Genomic DNA, 5,485 nt, shown 5'->3' on the forward strand with positions numbered 1-5,485 from the left:
AGCCATGATTTTATTGAATGGTGGAGCAAGGTCAACAGGCCAGATGGCCTACTCCTGCTATTTATTACGTCCTTATATAATTTAAAATTTCAAAATTGTGATGGGAGTTTCATTGGGTAAAGTATTAAGGATCACAAGAGATGGTGGTTGGATATATAATACACACCAGCGTAAATGGCCAGAGTAGCCTATTTCTGTTCGAAAACAAAGTACAGATGCTTAGCTAGGAATCTGAAATTAAAATAGAAAATGCTAGAAATACTCAGCAGGTCAGGCAACATCTAATAGAATCAATGTTTCAGATTGATATCCTTTCTCAGAACATAGTCCTAATATTTGGATTACCTGCCTGTACTCACCTGTTGCTCAGACCCGCATCCATGCCTTTATGACTTCAAGACTTGACAACCATGATCCTCCATTGTTAGTCTTCCATCTTTCATTGTCTATAAATATGAGCTCATTCAACCATCTTCCTGAATCCTAGCCTGCAACCAGCCCTGTTTACCAATCTCTTGTATGCTTGTGGCCTTATATTGACTCCTGGGTCTGACAATGCTTCAATTTTAAAATTCACATCTTGTTTTTGAATCATTCCATGACCTTGTCCATCCCTATCTCTGTCATCTCCTGCAGCCTCACAACCCTCCAGGATCTGTGCACTCTTCTTGAATATCCCTAACTTTAATCACTCAATCATTAGTGTGCTTTTTCAATTGCTTGAGTTCCAAGCACAGCAACTCCCTCCTGAAATCTCCATACCTTCCTGGGATAGAAGGCTGAGGGGAGATGATCATTTTCAAATTCTTGATGGATGTAGACAGGGGGAAAACTCTTCCCACCTCTAAGTATAGAGAATCAAAGTCACTGTTTAGAAGTCTTTGGCAAAAGAAGCAAACGTGATGTGCGACTAACCCATTTTTATATGGCATGGTGGAGGCAGGTTCATTTGAAGCAGGGTATTAGATGAATATTTAAATAGAAATAACGTGTAGGTTAAAGGAAAAGGCAGGAAGTTGCTTTGCTAAAATGCTGAGAGCTGCAGCTGACAAAATGGGCTTAATGGCCTCCTCCTACACTATAATAATTCTAAGATTCTTTCATTTCTTTAAGGTACTATTTAAAACCCACCTCCTTGATCAGGCTTTTGCTTCCTACTATCTCCAGTGGCCAAGTATTATTTTGTATGATTTAAACACCTGACATCTTTTCCTGTCTTAAAGGTGTTTACTCAAGTACAAATTATTGATACAAATACAGTGAAAACGGAGGGAGATGGAAGGTAACTTGGAATTTAGAGATGGGCTATATTTATTTACACCACACATATGCAGGCACGTATCCCATTACCTGCACAAACACTTCTAAACAAAGGTTTATCACCAATATTAAAAATGACAGCAGCCAATTAAGCATGACAACATTATGGAGTAAGGCCTGAGACTTGGCACAGTTATGTGAGAAACACACAGTAATAGGGGAAGGGGAGTGCTGTGAGAGGGAGAGATGGCAATGGGGAGAAACGGGCTGTGATATGGGGGTGGGGTTATGTGATTTTAGAGTTTGGAGGAAGGGGATGTGATGGGTGTGATGGAGAGGGGTGATTGGACAGTAAACCCTGGAAATAAAACAAGGCATAGAAGTTGAAAATCCTTTATTTTGTAGTAATAATACTCTGATATATACAAATGGAGGACATCTTGTAGTACACAAGTACTTTTTCATGTGATCAGTATCACACTGGAAACACAGGGCAGGGTTACTAGGTAATAAGGTAAAGGGAACAGTGATAAGAAAGAAAAGAGAATAAGAGGCCAGCACAACGACCACACTTCCAGGCAAAGTAAATAATGAGGAGAATCAGTCAATGACATTGAATGGGATTTCTCAATCACTGTCTTTGCATGAAAACCACAACAGAGCCTCAAGTATTCCTCATTGATTTGTACACAAACTGGGCAGTCAGGTCTGTAACACTCCATAATTTAGACATATACAATTACTATTTTTGATTCTTTCACTGACATCTTAACTGTCAATTACTGTATGCAGGGTATAGGGAGAGGGTGCAGATTGTAGCTCATTTACAATAGCTATACACAAAAGTGATGAATGGAGAGATAAGCTCAAAAGATATGTTCTAGTTGTTGGCGCTCTTGTTTGTGTTCTTCATGAAGTTTCAGGTTGCGCAGAAATCTTAAGCTTCAGAATGGCTGTGGTTCTAATTTTGTTCTTCCTTCTGACTGCAGACAAGCTGCTGTTTCCCAAACTGTGCTTGGCGTATAATATTTTGGCACTCTGTCTTCCCCCGCCATACACAGAGTGCAATTAGCCAGCCTGACTTTCCCAACCAGGAAATGCTGACTCCTCAGAGAACTAGAGACTAGCACTACCTCCAAAAGTAATACAATTTGTGACAGGTGACGGGTAACGATAACCTGTCAGTTGCCTTGTTCTGTTGCATTCCCAAAGTGTTGATGTGCTGTAACAGGATTGGTAAAGAGACATAACCTCTGTTCCAGCTTGGAAAATGGACCCATGTCATATAATTTTGTGCACAGTGGTCACACATTTTGTGGAAATGATTCCACCTATTTGCTGACTGATCATGGCACTAAGTCCTCTCAAGGGCCACTGCCATTTCCCTTCATTGTCTCAAGCTGTTCTTTAATCCTTGACAACACATATACAGGGCAAGTCATCAAAATGAAGAGAAACCAAATGAGTTCACATTTAATGATTATGATCATCATGTAGGTTCACACACAATGCCATCGCAATATTATCCAATCTCCTGGTCTCAGTTTGTTTCTCTGCTTGTTCTCAGGTGACTCTGTGCTCTGCATGGAAAAAAGACAAGCAGGTTATCTTGCATAAGAAACAAATTGCAGGAAAAGACTGGCAACATTGCATCACACTGGAAAACTGTTCACCTATGAATAGCACTGATGGAAATGTTTGCAGAAATTTGCAGGAATAGACTAGATATACTGGGCTGTTTTCCTCAGAGATAAGAAGGTTGAGTGGGGGCTTAATCAATACCTCAACATTTAATACGTGAAATGCCGTAACATACAAGGCTACAGTCCAAGTGCTACAAAATGTGAATTGAGACATATGATGCATAAAAACGCATCTTCATCTGCTGTTACATCTCCATTACTCAAACTGCACCTACTCTGACACCCACAGATGTCTTGTCAAATAGTTATGCACGTGCACTGAGTAAACTTTCAGCTAAAAATGCATCTTGGGCAAACAGAGTATTCCAGTGTGCGAATTTGCAGCTAAGGAGTGTTTGTCGGGAGAAAAATGCATTCTTAAAATAAACATTTTTTTCCAGTCCTGAGGATGACCAATATCAATATGCTAAGACAACCTAGCACTAGCTCTGAAGGTAAAACAATTTGTGAAGGGAAGCTCAGACATACCTCCTGTTGCAATACATCAACACCCTGCAAACACGGCAACTGACAGGAGGTAGGTAGGTAAAGACACAGAGGCCTTGTCCCCGTTTGGTGCACGAACCAGACTTACTAATGGATACTTCTGTGATGAGGTCCAGTCCAACTATTGGCTGCTCTGGAAGTATGCAGATGGAGCACAACAGACAAAAAAAGTCAATCATATATAAATCACTGATTCTCCCCTTCAGGATTGCACATGAACTTACATCTTTTTCTAAAGAAGATTGAGACTAATGTGAAGTACACACACGGAAAGGGTAGGGAAGAGGTGTGCGTGTGGGTAGCTCCAGTTGGAGAGCTAGAACATGCAGAACCTCACAGGAGGTAGAGCAGGCCCTCTAACTCTTAAAGCTCATTCTGCCCTCATTATATACTGCTATGTTGCATCAGATTCTGAAACAATGAACAAGCTATACTAAGTGCATACTTACAAAATAATCAACCAAACTCTTAGATTACAGGATTTCTGTTACTCTTACCTAATGCTTGCCAAGAATTTCACTTCGAAGGGTGCAATAAGATTTCGTTTGGAGATGTAATTCTCCCTTCAGTTTACGAACAGTCAAACTGGCAACAAGTTTGCCGCTGTCTGCATATCCCGATCCCATACTTACACTAAGTTGCACTTGACCACATTTAGCATCTGTCTGTCAGTTCAACGGCAGGTCAGCAGCAGCAGGTTTGTGTACACCAGAAAAAGCTTAGCAAGTGGTGCCTGTACGTCCTTTGCCAACGACCAGGTCACAACCAACACCAGACTGGTCCTGAATGGTGGGACAGTGAGCTATTAGACCAACTAATTGACTGTGACTATGTGCAGCGATAACACATTCACCAGTCACCCACAAACCTGGAATTCCTGCCTGCCCCTCCTCCATTCTGCCACTGCTTCCTGCACGCCACCCCTCTAATTCTGCCGCACCTCTCTGCTCCTCGCCCAATGATAACATTGTTTGTCTGTCCATAATAGTCCTTAAGATGGTGGTGAGCTACTTTGTTCAATTGCTCCAGTCCAAATAACTGCTCTTAAGGAACATTGATCCCACAACTCACTATAACAGTGAAGTCTCAGTGATATACTTCCATGTAAAGATGCCATTTGGCTTTGAGGAGAACTTACAGATGGTGGTGCACTGCTGTGTCTGCTCTCTTGTAGGTCATGTTTTTAAGACGGTGCTGTTCAAGTGGTCTTGCCCAGTCACTGCAGTGCATCATATATATTACATACCACTGCCACAGTGGCAGATTAGATTTAGATTTAGTTTTATTGTCACATGTAGTCACATGAATACGGTGAAATGTTTACAAGTCACCACTTGCGGTGCTGTCTTACGTACTGAGGTATCTAGGTACAGATTCTTAGGGGGGGGGAAAATAAAGAAAAAGAAATAAAAAACTCCAGCAATAAATCCAGAAATAAAAGAGTTCGGAATGACAGGTCCTTCCAACCTAGATTGTGCTGGGCTTCACCTGGGACTGGGAGTCTGAGTCCACATGGGAGTCAAGTCCACCCAGACATTGCCGATGCCACCCAAAGACAGGAGGTTAAAAGAGAAAAAGTAAGAGAGAGAAAAAAGAAACAGATGGAGTGGACAAGCTCTGGCTCAGGAGTGCTACTCTGCCACCATCTTGGAACTTTTCCTGTGAGATGGAGGAATGCTGAAGGTATCAGACATCACAGAAGAATAGGCAATTGGTTCTACTTTTCTCTTGTGTCCCTGGTAAATGACTGGATAATATTTCAAGTTAAGATTTTAGAAGTAAAAACTACAGGAAGAAACATGCTATTTTATGCCATAGGAGCCTGCACAGTTAGGCTCACACATCTGAAGCCTCCTTTCTTAAACAGAGGGATGACATTTACAACTCAGGCAAGTGGAAGCTGTAATAGTAGGATGGCACGTTAAAGAAAATGACCATACCTCAGTAAGCTTTAGGATAGATATGGTAAAGCATAAGGACACTGTAACTCTGTGGATCCAGCAACATGCAGACAGTTTGTAGTTGAGGGGTTATTT

General features: G+C 41.4%; 1 long non-coding RNA gene across 1 annotated transcript; it reads right to left on the reverse strand.

Annotated features, from left to right (window-relative positions):
* Positions 1 to 1,639: 1,639 nt before the first annotated feature.
* LOC125486079 lies at positions 1,640 to 4,231 on the reverse strand. Its single transcript, XR_007264765.1, has 3 exons — positions 4,082 to 4,231; positions 3,432 to 3,582; positions 1,640 to 2,840 (listed from the first exon to the last, which is right to left on the reverse strand). It is a non-coding gene; the product is annotated as an uncharacterized LOC125486079 (long non-coding RNA).
* Between the last annotated feature and the right edge of the window lie 1,254 nt (positions 4,232 to 5,485).

The sequence above is a fragment of the Rhincodon typus genome, chromosome 25 (genome assembly GCF_021869965.1).
Source record: "Rhincodon typus isolate 14 chromosome 25, sRhiTyp1.1, whole genome shotgun sequence".
In the NCBI taxonomy this organism is placed as follows: Eukaryota; Metazoa; Chordata; class Chondrichthyes; order Orectolobiformes; family Rhincodontidae; genus Rhincodon; species Rhincodon typus.